At 44.0% G+C, this 16,289-nt stretch overlaps 1 protein-coding gene across 4 annotated transcripts in view; it reads right to left on the bottom strand.

The window, feature by feature from the left end:
• The window catches only part of MAP3K20 (mitogen-activated protein kinase kinase kinase 20), a 1,515,864-nt gene that overhangs the window by 752,650 nt on the left and 746,925 nt on the right, over nt 1–16,289 (bottom strand). The window lies entirely within an intron of this gene.

Below are 16,289 nucleotides of genomic sequence, written 5' to 3'. Positions count from 1 at the left end.
GAATTATTATGCCATTTTTAGTTTGGGTTATTAGGTTGCACTGACAGTGCTGCCTATAAGCTGAAACTATTGTCATGAGAAGTGATGATAGGAGAGAGAGGAAATGTGAGGAGGCGATGGTGGATAACTGACGGCCACTGGATCATGCTAAACCCTAAGGCCATTTACACCCACTATCCACCCCTCCTTGCCCAAAACCCATTCTGCTGGGATCTCTTTCAGCTAGCTCTATTAAGCAGCAACATCAGACTTTGTTGTATGAAGAGCCTACCAGTGTTAATTCAAAGCAGCTTTTATAGAGTTCATGGCTTAATTCAAGCTGATAATGGCTACTGGTGTAATAGAAATGTTTTAATCAAGCATGCCTTCAGCCAGTCCTGTATATATGGGAAGACACGTAAAAGTATGCGAATGGGATTCTTTGCTGTTGGTATTAATTGGGAATAAAATGTAAAATACAGACCCTTTGCTTAGAAGTTTTTTTGCACTTTAGTCTGATGGGTGTGTAATGGCACACATAATGGCGTACCGTTGAAACGGCAGAGCGGCAGTAAAGTCGACACATTAATATACATTTTGCAAAATGACTTTTATATTGTGTCAGTTGAAACCATCATGTATTTTTATTTTGCCTTTTGTGCCAATCCATGACTGTCTTGAAGCACTTTTTTGAACAGACACACGTCATATGAGTAAGAATATTCACAGGGACTTGACCATAATGTTTAGGAAAAACAAATAAACACTGAGAAATACTGCCAACGATCTCAGATTAACTGTGTGGAATATCGTCACATATATGATTAAACAGATGTTTATCAAAATGCTAGATACCAAAATCATAGAGCAGCTAAGTAGGGTAGCATTGGCAACTTTATGTAAATCATATCAGCATGGGGGCTTGCCCCTTCCTGACTACGAAATGTACTTCTAAGTCGTCCAATTGCAATATGCGACACGTTGGAACGACTTACCAGACGGTGAAATAAGCACGTTATTGCAGGGGTCTTCTGAAGGCAGACAGGGTATAGAACTACTATAGGATTCAATAGGCCTGAGAGTTAACACATGTATAGTGTAAATAACATAAATGCTATGGAAAGGGGCTTTAACTAAACTGCAGTTATCCGCACCATACTGTCCTGTTCTCGCCCTTGGCTTCAATGTGATTGTCTTAGGAATACTGAAGGACATGGGCCTCTCCACCTTAATCAGTGCTGGTTGTAGATCGCTAGGAGATTTGTTTGAGGGTGGCCTCTTCTGCTCTTTTACACAAGGGGCGAAGAAATATGAAAGGCCACAAGAACATTTTTAGAATTACGCCAGGATGGTTCATAGAATGTCTGAGCTCTAGACGGACATAACGGAGGAACCCAAACCCACTCCGTTGTTGCAGGCTCTTTTCGTCATGGGTGAAAGGAAGGGAGTCATCCTGCAGATATATAGGATATTATTAAATGGGAAGCCCACTCCAATCCTATCAGTAAAAGAAAAATGGCGAAATGACTTGAGATGTTCCCTATCGATAGAATGGCTTAAAATTTGGGAATACGCAAAAAAGGTCTCAAGGAATTGCAGATTCAAATAGATCCGATTTACTTTCCTATACAGAGTATATGTGACCCCAGCGAAAATGCACAATCCAGCGCTACGTCACACGTGCCCTAGGTGTAGTCAGAGTGCAGCAGGGTTCTGACATATGGTGTGGGAATGCTCCTTGATTCAGCGTTATTGGGGAGCGGTGATGGAGAGGGTTCCTTTATCACTCCAGAAATCCTACACTTGCGATCCTCTTTCTTGTTCATTAGGATGGCTACCAAGGAGCAAAAAGGATAAACAGAGGAAGAAAGTTGCTCTATTTTTTATTAGTATTCAGAGTAGAATCGCAATATCATGGAAGAGCCCTCTTATTCCGCAATGGGTAGCAGATATCAGAAAGCGAGGTTTCACAGAATTTGATGTTTAACATAAGAACAAAGAAGTAGAACTGGAGGAAAGCATCACATTGGACTGGGGGCAACTACTGAATGATCTTACCACTTCTGCCAATTTGAAACCACCATGAATTATTGGGGTACATTTCTGATCAGAAGAGGTCACAAACAGGGATTGTTTGTTAATTGCAGGGAGTGATGATTGACCTCACCAAGCAACCACAGTAAGGGGAATTGAGTAAAGCTGGGCATACTCTTAAAATCATTGTGGTTTTTGGTCACTCAACCAGTTTTCGAGTTACGAGCATTATAGGTTTTTGGAGACAATAATGGGATTGTACTCAATCTCTAAGTGTCCAGGCACTGAATCATTGCATAGCAAACATGACTTATGTCAGTGGGATCATTATATATATCCGTTTGTGAAAAAAACTTAATAAAATGTTAAGAATAAAAGGGCAGAACATCTCAAAGGCCCTAAAACTGACCGTTCTTGCCAGAACACGCTGAGTCAGAACCAACAAACAACCAGCTATACTCTGCTCTTTTTGGGAAATCACTCTCACATGGCGTTCACCACTGCTGCAGCTCCGCTGGCCTGTGAACACTTGTTGTTATTAAGCCAAAGCAATGCAGCTCATTTTATCTTGACAATGGAAGCTGGCTCAGACCTGCTGGGTGTGGAATGGTCAAGAATCCCAAAAAACTCTAAATACACGGAAACTGTTTTTGATGAGACAACATAAAATACAGTTCTTTAACACACACATATTCAATATTGCTATCTTCCTTGTTTCTCAAAATTTTGTATGTGTTTATGATATTGATGAAACCCCTGCTTCTTTTCCCATCAAGTGATTTATCTACTGTTTGAAAGGTGCCATTTTAAATTGTGTACATTTTAAGTAAGGACAAGAATGCTGGGCACTCACTTATCAACCATTGTTTATTACTCACATGTACTGAGATATATTTCAAGAATGGTAAATTGTTCACATCGTCTTTCCCGTGTCTGTATGTCATTCTATTAGGGTACATAGATTTGGTTATTCGGGTTAATCGACACGCATTTTGACTTGTGTTTTGGTTTGAGACTTTGCAGCATGCACTCCTTTAATAGGATCCTAAATGGATATCAGAAGCGTCCATTAATTCCACATGTGTGACAAAGTTGTAGAGTTCTGGGATATTCATTCTCTAGCTGCCGAATGGGATTGCGCATGATTCTACACTTGGCATTCCTTTAGTTTCGGCTGTTAGGTGGTGTTGAAAGTGCAGCCTATAAACTGAAATTATTGTCATAGGAAAGGGAGATAGGAGAGTGGCAATGTTAGGAGGTACAGAGAGCCTTTGGGTGCTGTTTGGCTATTTACCCACATTTTGACTACACCTGGCCATGCTAGTCCCTGGGGCCATTCTCACCCACTTGCTTCCCTTCCCCACCCGAAAAACATCCAACTGAGATCTATTTGGGCTAGCTCTATCAACAAGTAATATCATACTTTGTGGCGGGCCAGCCATTGTTATGTGGCTGGTTTTTGCATCTGTGAAAGCTGTCAGGCTTGAGTTGACAAATCTATGCATAAAATACCACTGCCAAATCACTATTTACTCATATGAAACAAAAAGTAAGCTTTTAAAGTAATGTTCATATAGTGCATTGCCGTGTGGATCTAATCTAATCTAGAGGTGAATTTCTAGTGTAGGCCTCTATGTGTGCTGTAAACAGACTTCAGATGCTGTTTTTTTTAACTTCTACCTGTAATTTCTATTAGTACTCGGCGAGGGACAGTCAGATTGTAACATGCAATCTGATTGGCCCTCACCAAGGCTTTACCCGACCGGGAATCCCTCTCCCAACATTCCATTACTTTCTGTCCCCGGCGGGGGAGGGGGTGACGGGGATCGCGGTATGTGTTTTCCCTCCCTCCGCCCCCCAATCCAAACAATCCCCTCCCCGCCCTCCCAACCAAACTTACCTTCTTTTTGGTCCATTTCAGGAGCGGACGCACTGGGAAAACTTCTGTCCTCAGAGCGTCCGCTCCGAGTCCGCGACAGGCCATCATGGAAAGCAAGAAGGGACTTCACGCTCCTTTTCCATGTCGGCCATTTTGTTTGTTTACATTTTTCCATTCATTTTGAATGGCCGCTATGGAAAGGGACAACAGACTGTTTTCCCTTCCACAGTGGCCATTTTTTTAACATTTTGTTTTCTGTTCCGAAACGCCAGGGACAAAATAAAAATGCTCTCAGAACCCCAGTCTTGTGGGCCAGGGTACTAATAGCAATAAGCCCCTCGCAGGGGGGGGGCATTACCACTTCAGGTTCACTCTGGCCTGTAACTATGGGCCCCGGGGCATTACCTGAAGCGGTAATGCCCCCCCTGCTTGGGGTTTATTGCTAAATTATGCAGGGTTTGTAACAGCTACATTCTAACCCCACTGCTACACTCCGGCTTCCAAAGCATAAGATAACGAGGGGTCATGTAAGGAACTATGTAAGAAATAAAAGTCAATTGTTTAGTGCAAATCATAATTGGAATCCAATGCCTCTCAAACAGTGGGTTGAATATGAGGGGATAAATATGGTGCTAACTTGTGTCAGGAGAGAGTCACCAATATATCTGAGTGTTTAAAATGTAGCTGGAAAAGAGGGTTTGTGTTCGGCACAATTAAGGTGTATCCATTTATAAATAGCTAAGAGAGTGGATCCTTAGAGTTTAGGAATAATACATTCTTAGTCCAGGGACATAGCTGTGGAACCCCTTATTAAAGCATTTTCTCTCTCCGCCTCCTTCTCTTTTCTTCTCATCTCGGTAGGAATAAACTGTCAAAATGTTTCACTGTAATAGCTCATGAAACCTGTCAGTCCGCCAACAAGCTACCAGCAAACCTAATTTCACAAGGTACAGTTCTACCCTCTAAAGGGAAGAATGTCAAATCGAAGTCACCCACAGCCAATCAAAGAAACAGGCCACCGCAAGTGAAGTTACTTTGCAACAGGGCAAAGGTAGAGCTCCTTTAGAGGCCAGACTGCAGAAAAACAATACACAAATGAATAGATAAACACACCTCCTGCCCCTAGCCCTTATTGCATGTCTAGTCAATGCACTCTTATAGAGCACTCAGCTCCTTTATAAAGTATATGTTTGCTGTTGTTAAGTGGCACCAACAAACATGCATTCAAGCATTCGGGGCCGGATAGTATTGGCATAAAAGTGAACAAAGACACTTACAGCATTACATTGATTGAAATAAAGATTTGATGAACAGGAGTTATAAAGAGCTCTTGGGTAGCAGACATCAAATAGTAAAGATGACTTACCTTTGAAGAACAAGGGGCTAATACAAAGTGTGCTGCAAATCGAACTCACATGACGTGCAAACTATAACTTTGTATCCATTACATATAAACCAATAAATATTTGGACCATCATGCTAGCTTTCCGAAGGCACTCTTACACAAATTCCAAGATGCAAAGAGATATTGCCACATAGACATATTTGCATGGAACCCATTGACCTGCAGAGTAAAAAGTAGCTCCTGGTCGTGGTCAGTGTCAAGCTAAACAGACTTTTTAAAAGGTCCCAACAATGTCCATGCCTGACATTTGTGTTTACAAGAAGATGTGGACTTATGGAATTTCACAACCAGAATGTCATGATGAGCAAAATAGGGCAGGGTTTGCTACTGCTATAATAATACAATGTTGTGTTAACATTAAAACAACCGAGCCAAAAGAAAACATCCAAATGAAAAAAAGATTATTCACATAAGATTTCCTGAACATAGACAATGTGGATAACATTTGATTTGAAATTAATAAAACTGTTCATGTTTATTCCTTAAAATCTGGTGTTTTGAGTTCTGCAAGATGATGGACTAATGTCTGCTTCAGTACTCCCAATTCTGGGCATCTTGTCAGCTCTTATATGGGAAGTACAAACCAGATGCTATAGAATGAAACAATTAACTACTAAAATCGTCTTCAAGGGACTTTATGTTTACTGTTCAGTGACTCCAGCTGCTGGTTGCAAGGGCTTCAAAGAGTTTTCAGAAAGGGCTTCTAACAATAAACTATGCCCAGATCTGGTTCAGCTTTCTCAAAGATGTCTGGCACCTAAAGTGAAGCCAGTCACATTCTCTAATTGCTGGTTTATCTTGTCTTTCAAGTACTCATTAGAAAAGTTCTTATTGGCATAGGGATTTAGAAGACGACAAGAAAATGAGCTGTGTGTTTATCTAGCTGGCATTTCAATACAATACCAAAACAGGGGGAGGAGGTCATGAGTGATGAATACTTTTAGCCTCTAGATGTATCTATTAGAATTCTCTTAAATGGGCGAAACTCCTTAGGAAAGGGGAGATTAAAATGGTTCCCAAACATTTTCTCTCACTATTCTAATAGAATTATCCTATCAATTTCCTGGAAAGCTTTGAAGGTTACTTCGTAGTCTCTTGGGATCCAAACTGATTACATGTTGTACTTTCCCTTCCGAGCGGGAGACAAAATATGTGCTACATCAATTATGTCACAATTACTGTCATATTGAGAATGTTCTGTGGTCTTGTAAACGGAAGACAAGAATACTGCTGTACCAATGATGTTTTATAAATGTGTAAATAAATCGATTACTGTGACAATGCAAATGCTAGAATAGCGGCTAAGAAGGATATTATTTGATTTCTATAAGGTTATTTGGACTTCAACTCAGTGGCCTGGATCATACTTGCTTGAGTTTATCTGGCCATCCAGTCCTTCGTATTTGTGATCTCCTGCATCATCCAGCTTATACTACTTAATCACATCTTTCTCTTATTCACTTTGCTCAGGCATTCTGGGCACTAACTGACCGCAAATGCCACTCAAAGAGGGGACTAACGTTTAATTATTCTGACCTAACAGGAGTCCAGCATGTAAGAAATAGATGCATTTGTGCAAAACTAATATTTTTGTCCAGAGATTCATGTTTGCTTTCATTCTCCCCATTTTTAAAAGTTTATTCATTGTGGGCTGATAAAGGTCTTGTTCGCACCAGGCTTGGTTAACGCAACACCCTCTATTGTTTTTCAGGGGACACGCGCAGTCACAAGCTGATAGCAATATTGTGTATGTTTCTATTTAAAAGTTTGAGAATAGAGAAGAACTGATTTTTCTTGCCAAGGAATGTTCTATTTATCAAATTCTAACTTTTGAAGTGCAATTATTGTTTAGGCAGTTTCATAAGCATTCAAGATCTTTGCACTGGACTTTTTTAGAAGCACACGCAGATTAAAATGTAAATTGTATAGCGAGGAGCAGGCGCATCCTTTCATTTCTTGTCATGTGTTTTAAACTGGGTGCATAGCTCTAAAGAGTCTACAGAACTGAATGTATAATCTCCAATCGTCACCACGTTCGAGACTCTTGCATTGTTTCATGTGCTTGAAAACTGTAATTACACAACTGCAGCTGTACAGGATGTGTTGACATGTTATTTATTAATACAGCAGCGTGTCCTGGGGAAAGAACACACAAACCAGAGTTTGCGAAAGAGCAGAGGCTTTCTTTCTTACATGTCGAGAGAATCCCTGAGAATTACAAGTACTGATGCCGGCCTTGAGGTCAAATGAGAAAAGCCATCGCCTTAGGAATTTCGGTCGCCAGCCTAAAATATCGCCAAGAATATATGCTTAATATAAAATAGTATACCAGGCCAAAAAATGCATATACTATGCACAACTCCACCTGAAACCTCATGCTTGAGGCATGGAGGGAGCCATTGGGAGTTCCAGGCCCACGTTCTGGAATGCCAAGCTAAAGAGCTGAATAAAGCGAATGACGCAGAAGGCCTCTGCGAATTGAACTGTTTAAAAGACCTGCCAGCACTGTCAGCGACTGTGAAATGTCACTGCTCATCCAACTGGATCGGAAGCTTACACCCAGTGAGGTAGGTGCTGAGCTCTGCAAGTGCCCTGCAGGTGACAGATGTCAATCCTTCTGAGGACAATACTTTGAGTACCATCAAATTGATTCATAGGAGCACCTTGCGTTTACAGCACTAAAAAAAACAGAAAGTTGTGCATCACACCATAGCATGAATTACATAATTTACAGACATGTCTGCCTCAGATTTTCCTGTCCAAGACTTAGCAAGCATGACCAGTAACACGTGGTACACACATGGCTGCTTGCATGCCCTAGTTGTCACAAGTTCTTAGCTTTTACTGCTACACACATGAAGGCATAAGATGATGTGACAATAACACAGCGACACGACCTCTGGCCCTCTTGCACCACACGATCAACCCGCATAGGGCAAACTCCAATCATCCACCCAACTGCATGCGCTCAGAGCATGATGTGCTGGAAACCTTAAAACCGTGCAGCAGTGCACCGCCCACATAAGCCTAAACACAAGGCCATATCAAGACCATGTGCACGCTATGAAATGACTGGTTAACATAACATAATCGTAGTCAAGTGGAAAAGGCCTGTTGTGTTAATGCTCGCTCAAAGGTTGCTCCTTAGCACTAACATATCTGAAATAATGTTCAGTCTTTGTGAACTCTGCCTGGGGCAAGTAGCAACAAAAAAAACTCAAAGGCACCAAAAGTGCTTTCCTTTCTTGCACTTTACTCTCAGAATGACATATATAAGGAAATATTGTCTTGCAATTCCGGACATAATCAAACGCTCATTTCCTTTCAGTAAAATTATTGATATAATCTGCAACAGTTGTCAACTATGTTTGATTGGTGTTTTCCATAAAGATTCACAATATTGAAAACAATACTGAACAAAATTATCAACAACTTCAAAAGAGTACATACCTAACATAAACTGCATTCTTGGGATAATGATCACTCTGTCGCAAAACAGGCACAGTTATCTGGCATATTGTGAATACTGGGGACATGATTAATCAAAATGGAGTAATGGTAAATCTACAGTGTTTTAGGGCTCCTGTCCCTGTACCCTTTTTGGATGTCTAACTGAAGACATGGTGTGCCAGTGTGAAATAATTTAGTCATATTTCTGCAAAATACAGATAACTTTATTGTGTTATTTTGAAAAAAGCAATGATTTTGATGTTTGTTTCTCTGAATTTTGGAAGTGTATTCTCCATCGATTGGTATCTCAGTGATATAGCACTCTCCCATGAGGCCTGGTACTGGGTAAGTAAGCCCCCTGACCCTCGTGGGTCCATGGTTCCATGTATTTGTTTTTTTCTCCCCTTCCTCTCCCCACTCGACCCCATTCCTCCTCGCAGCCTTCCAGGTAGGTCCTTCCACTATCCCCTTCCTGCTCCAAACCCACCCATCCCTCCCACGATTAGCTGCAGGCTCTAGGAAGCAGGAGCCAGGCCGAGCGTAGGGAATGAAACGCCCTTTCATCTTTTGCAGGCCTGCTATCGCGGATCCCGCACTGCACTCTCCCTTGAGGCCTGGTACGGGGTAAGTAGGCACCCTGACCTCGTGGGCCTTGGTTACATTTTTTTGTTCTCCTCTTCCTCAGGCTCTCCCCACTTGACCCTGTTCCTCCTCCCTGCCTTACCCATAGCTCCCTCCCCCATCCCCATCCCGTCCTACACCCGCCCACCCTTCCCGTGATTGACTGCCTGCTTCAGGAAGGAGGAGCCAGGCCGAGAGCGGGGCTTTAATCACTGCTTTTAGCTTTTGCAGGTCCGCTATTGCGGATCCTGCACTGCACTCTGCCGTGAGGCCTGGTACTGGGTAAGGAGGCCCTCATGTGTACTTGGTTCCATTTATTTGTTCTTTTCTCCCCTTTCTCTCCCCACTCGACTCCGTTCCTTCTCACCGTATTCCCCATAGCCCCCTCCCCATCCCTTTCCAGCCCCACTCCTGCCCACCCTTCCCCTGATTGGTTGCCTGCTCCAGGAAGCAGTAGCCAGGCCGAACGTTGGGCTTGAATCGCCCTTTCATCTTCTGCAGGCACGCTATTGTGGATTGTGCACTTCACTCTCTCATGGGGCCTGGTGTGGGGTAAGAAGGTCCCCTGATCCTTGTGGGTCCTTGGTTACATTTATTTGTTTTTTTCTCCGCTCACTCTCCCCTCTCTACCCTGTTCCTCCTCACTGCCTTCCCCATAGCTTCCTCCCCATCCCCTTCACGTCCCAGCCCTCCCGTCCCAGCCCTCCCGTGACTGCCCCCCTGCTCCAGGAAGCAAGAGCCAGGCTGAACGTAGAGCTTGAATCGCCCCTTTCATCTTCTACAGGCCTGCGATCGTGGATTCTGCAAAGCACTCTCCCATGAGACCGGGTATGGGGTAAGTAGGCCCCCTGACCCTCATGGGTACTTGGTTCCATTTATTTGTTCTGTTCTCCCCTTCCTCTCCCCACTCAACTCCGTTCCTCCTCACCGTCTTCCTCATAGCTCCCTCCCCATCCCCTTCCAGCCCCACTCCCGCCCACCCCTCCTGTGATTGGCTCCCTGCTCCAGGAAGCAGGAGCCAGGCCGAGCGTGGGGCTTGAATCACCGCTTTCATCTTCTGCAGGCCCGCTATCGTGGATTCTGCACTGCACTCTTCCAATGGGCCTGCTGCAGGGTAAGAAGGCCCCCTCACCCTCGTGGGTTCTTGGTCACATTTATTTGTTTTTTTCTCCCCTTCCTCTCCCCACTCAACCCTGTTCCTCCACTTCCGCCCAGCCCCCACCCCCATGATTGGCTGCTTGAGTGGACATCTGCGCAGGCATGGCTATCCATCCACACACATTAGAATGCAGCAACGACCACTGCAAATTCGGTCAAGCTGGACACTTAACGACTTCGCCTCCTTACAACAACTTGCCTCGACACCTCTGCCATTAGAATACAGTGATAACCTAGAACCAAATTTCAGTCTAGCTGGACACATAACAAGTCTCTTGCACTAGCACACTCTTGTGACCTACCGCGGCACCCATTCACATGGCTGACCTCGGGTTGCTTCCCACCCCCGCCACCCCCTTTTCTGAGAATTGGCATGAGTACGCTCGTCCTCCATGACAGGTCAGCAGATCTAGGTGCCCAGAAGCCATTTTGTATGACCTGAGTGGGGTGCTCTAACAGGAATGTGTTTCATAAATGTTTCTTTTCTTTGTGGAATGGAAGTCCAACAATATATTATACTCAATAGAGCATACAGAGTTTGTGGAACTTTCTTCTCCGTCCGAAAGCTAGCCAGGAAAGTGCTCATATTCCTGGCATTGCAAGGTAAGACACCCTGCCACATTCTGCATGTGCTTGGGCATATGAACATTTCGGATTACCAAGTAGATGACATTATGGGAATCCTGGCACTGGGGTTTAAACCTAAATGTAGAGGCTAGCGCTAGAGAAAATTCAAGGATGTGGACTGCCATCAGACTAAAATGTAATGCCACTGTGCATATTGTTGCCATTATCATTTAGGCAGATCACTCTTGTATACTCTAAAATGTTTCATGGCCTTTACTTTGACCAAAGCTCCCAGAGGGGCTGTGACATCTTTCAAGATCCCTTCTATGGTGACATACATCCAATCATACAACCAACACCATTAGGCAGCTAAGAAGAAATCTACCAGTCGGTAATAGCATTGTGGTGATGACAACCCGATGAGATGCACCAGCATCCTCTTGTCAGCCATTTGGGGATCCCCTTCAGAGATGTTTTCCACTATGACAGCAGGGGCTGCAAGCGTCAAGATGTTGCTCTCGCCCCAATATGATAAAGGGTGCATGGAGGCATTTTAAGTCGCTATAAGTGGACCCATGAGAGGAAAGCACTGCCTACTGTTGCCGGACCTGATCACCTGGTTTTTGTGAGAAGTGGGTCGCTCTGCCCAGAAACAAAGACACTGAGCAGTGGGGAAGAAAGACGGGTTTGGGGTTAAAAGTGGACACAGACAGAATGGGTATCAAAATAAAGGAGGGAAGGCTGTAGGATATCCGAAAACACACCCCAAGGAATAAGCACTGGCCCCTCACAAAGACACAGATGGAGGAGCACATGGCCTGTGCTGGGAGCCCACCCCCACAGTCAGAGGATCTCTGCTGGTGGGCGCCCCATGAATTCCTGAGAAGACGGAGATGAGAGGTGGTTGGCTGTCGGGCAATCACTACCTCAGAAAGAACTCCATATTACAGAGCATGCTCTTCTCCTACAGGCTCCAGGAAGCCAATGGAAAATTTACACCAGACCCGAGGAACCCTGAGGACATGAGAGACTGGGATCTCAGTCAATATGTGGCAGATCATAACAGCATAACAGCTCTAACTCAAGAGAATGGCTGGCTACTGTACAAAGACTACTGAATTGTGACCTGAGAGATATATTGGTTATTTATTTCCCTGGAAATGTTGGGGAGTGAGTGGGACTGAGATGTTCATCCAAAGAAAGTATAAAGAAATGCACATAATACTACAAGCTTGAAGGGTCAGAGAAGAGTGGAATTTGACAGGCAAATAATTGAAGAAAAGTCACCCTAACTGAAATTGTGCATGTAAATCTATCTCATGTCACCCAGGAACCAATCCCAGAAGAAGATTGCTGGTTACTTACAGAAGCACTCTGTGTAGCACCAAACCAAAGAGGAAAGTGGGAAACCACCTCACAATGGAGAATTTGTCTTTGTGTCTGAAAGAGCTGAGATTAGCAATAAAAGGAGACACCATGCAGAGCTACAAACTCCAGAAGTGGATTTAACAAAGTAACTGACAGAGATAAGTATGGATGCTGACTCTACAGGATGCAGGATAAAGGAGACAGAACAGAAAGTGCAGTAGTGGTGTATTAGGTACACTTTGAAGCTCTTGAAAAACAGGCTTATGTGGTAACCTTCAAGAGTCAGCACCTGAAGGACAGGTCAAGATGTGAAAATGTATGATCAATGGGCTTGGAGGAGTAGGATAGAAGACTAGGGCATTACTGAATTTCCAAGGAAATTGATGGCACACCTTCTAGCAGAATAGCCAGTCACTATCGTAATGGACATGGCATAAAGATTGGGACCACAACTGAATCCTTCCATGTAGAGAACAAGAGATGAACCATGTCAAGTTCCAATATTATATTCAAAAGTAAAAGGTTGTCAAAGGAACGCAAGGAAACACACATATCGTCAGAAACTATCCAAACAATACAGTAAATTATGCCATAAATAATAAGATGATGGTGAACACTACTGTTTGGTCTAGCTGTCACATACAACAGGAAATGACATGAAATTTCAGCAGGAGAAGCCCTACTATCCTGAGTACCAAGTGGAGTATGGAAAGCATGAGTGGAAGGAGATGCTGGTAGAGCCATCCAAATGGTGTTAGGAAGGAGACAAGCTCTACCCACCCCCCTAGGTGACACTGAATAAGAGACACATGTTAGAAGACACATTCGGGGAGCAGGGAGGCGCACACAAAGGGGGGTGTACAATTGTTGTAATGCATGTATTAGAAGCTATAGAAGAAACAAACATGTGAACACTATCTTAGACAAATGGCAGCCATCCTGCAGTTTAGGCACAAGAGCGGTAAATAGTATTAGGTGCTTGAATATTGGGTCCCTTGCATGAGCGCGAACAACACCCCACCCCGGCCAGGTTCCACACAGCCCATGAAATCCCCCATTGTTCCAAAGAAGTGCAGGTTCTCGCGAAGAGGAAAGAATGCGCCCTGCAAGGTAATGAGAAGGGAGCAGCGCGCCTCTTGGCAGTACCATTCCGCGAGACAGATAGCAAGAACCCCTGCCCCCAATGATCCCTGCATGAGAAATATAGCTTTGCAATGCTTTTATCCCAAGACCCCCGCATGCCACAATATCATCCGAACCCAGACCACCGACCATAACACTTTTACACCCCTCAATGGATCACTAAGATCAGTGATCCATCAAACAAACAAACAAACAAGGCTATTGCGCCTTCAGAAATGGGTCACGTGATTTGTGCAGTGAGGTGCAGGGTAGCAACTAACGTATAGCTCAAAACTAAGGCAGAGGACCTTGGGATTTGCTGAGCTGCCTGGGAATGAGTGAAGCATGTGAGTTGTGTGGCCTCGACTTTCCTACAGCCCATCGATATGTCTGCCAGGTGTTGGCAACAATAACAAGGTAACATTGCATAACAGAGTAGCCAATTAATTGTTAGAGCAACCTCACCACGAATGATGAGCCCAGCAGCACCGACGTGGACGTAGATGGACAGAAGACAATGGACCAATGGCCTTGCATCCAATATGGAGCAGGTCCTATATGTGTAGTGTCCATCCAATGGGATGGAAGAATTGTAGTGTATAGTATGGCGTCATGAGTGACGCTGTCTGTGGTCCTACGGTACTGCATATGCTCCCAGTGCTCTGAGCATTCTCGTGCAGCAGAGTCCTTTGCTGATATTTCTTGTTTTGTGGAAATAAACACTTGTTACCTTTGCAAGCGCATCTTTGGCTTCTTCCCTAGCGGGTTGTATTTTATCTGGTGTGAGCCAACAGGGGTAAACCTTCATTGGCCAGGAACACAAAAAAGTGATAGGGCAGGTGTGACTGATTTCGGGGTTCAAAAACAAAAACGTAGAGTTCTGGGATGCCCGAGTCTAGTCTGGGTCCTTTTGCAAGCAGTGCAACTCAATTCTGGTATCAGCTCTGAATGCCCCCACAAATCTCCAATTTCCCAGATCTATCAAAACTTGGCTTATTCTTCAAGAACTGACTAAGAATGACTCACAATGGATGCACAGACTAATGCACAGACTGCAACTCACATTACTGCACCACTGTTAAAAGATGCCAGTACAAAGGCAATCTGCCCATGCTCTGTACAGCAATCCATCGCTCTCGAGCTAGGTCTGCGCTTTAAGCAATACAATTAAAATGACGAGGGTCTTGAAGATTATGGCCTTTGATGTTGTTGCCTTCGACTGGTCATAAATGCTCTTCGGTTATAACAAGCTCTAATGTCACTACATTGGCAACCTGAACCAATGAACACATTGAATATGAATCTGGTCAAAATAGGTGGGGGTTTTCAGAAAGGTTGTGGAACTAGAGATGGATGTTGTACACTTTGATGAATGGAACTGTGATCAACCCATAACTGCTTAAAACAGACATCTATCACAGGACAAAAAGAGAAGGCTCACCTAGCAGAAAGGCTACAGTATTCTGGATGTTGAAGGTTTCCATATTATTCAAGAGTGTGAATATTTTGAAGTAGTGAAGAAAGGAAGGAAGGACAGATGGAAGGAAGGAATTAAGAAAGAAAGGAAGGAAGGAAAGAAGGAAGGAAGGGACAGAGGGAGGCAGTAAGCAAGGGAAGGAGAGAGGGAGAGAGGGATGCAAGGAGGGAAGGAGTGCAGCTTGCTATGCTACCATTCTGAGACCAATGCCCAAAGAAATGGGCTCCTATCACAGCTCTAAGTCAGCTCTCTCAAGTCCTGATCTGCCCTCTCCTCCTTACTCTTATACGTCCTTCAGTTTCCTCCTCTGCTCCTTTCCATTGATGAGCTCTTCTCTTCTAGAACCTCGACCTTCTCTCCTATCTGCACATTGAATTTCTCCACTTGTTACTGATCTTTAGCCTCTTGATCCTGCTTCTCTCCTCTTTTCTCCTCCTTCTTGTCTCATTCTGCTCCCTTCACTTCCACACTTGTCTCACAACTGTTTCCTCTCATGATGTTGCCTGCCTCTTAGCCTCCCTGACTCCTTATGCCTCTCCTTTTCCATCTCTCTCCTTTCTCTTTGTTCTTTCTCTCCGAAACCACCTCCTTCCCAGATCGCCCATATCTTACTGTTCTTTGCTCTTCTCATAACACCCTCCTCCTACGGCATTACATCTTTGCCAAACATTTCTACTACAGGCTTTCACCCCCCTCCACTCTTATTTTCTTATCTGCTCTTATTCCTATTCTCCCTTCATCCTTCCCCTCCCCGCTCTGCATATCACCACAGAGCATTCAACTTTTCACCTCTCATTCTCTCTCTCCACTCTAATCTACTTTCCCTACTTCTGGTTTGTACTCCTTCTCCCTTGCTAATCTGCCACTATTCCTCTCCTACATGCTCTCCTTATCCCTCCATCATCTTATCTTCTTCACTTTCAAATGTCACTGCTTCCTTCTTGCAAACACAACACCCTCACCTTAGTGTAAAATGCTGACTGCCATCATAGCAATGTGGATTCATCCACAGGACTTTAAATTCTACATTCCACTTCCCTGCATAGCCAACCAAGCTGAGCGTTGAGATTAACTCACACAAATCTAAATGTGCTCTGCAGCTGCACCCGGTTCAGTTAAACCTCTTAGGACACTTTCAACGACCAACCCCATTATAGGGGTGTCTGCTACATTCTTTTCTACACTGTTGCTGTGTTTTCTACTGCTGGTCCTTCACTCAGTGAGTGCCA

This window comes from Ambystoma mexicanum, chromosome 9 (assembly GCF_040938575.1).
Source record: "Ambystoma mexicanum isolate Mex_15411 chromosome 9, UKY_AmexF1_1, whole genome shotgun sequence".
In the NCBI taxonomy this organism is placed as follows: Eukaryota; Metazoa; Chordata; class Amphibia; order Caudata; family Ambystomatidae; genus Ambystoma; species Ambystoma mexicanum.
This window is presented reverse-complemented; position numbering and strand designations above follow the sequence as displayed.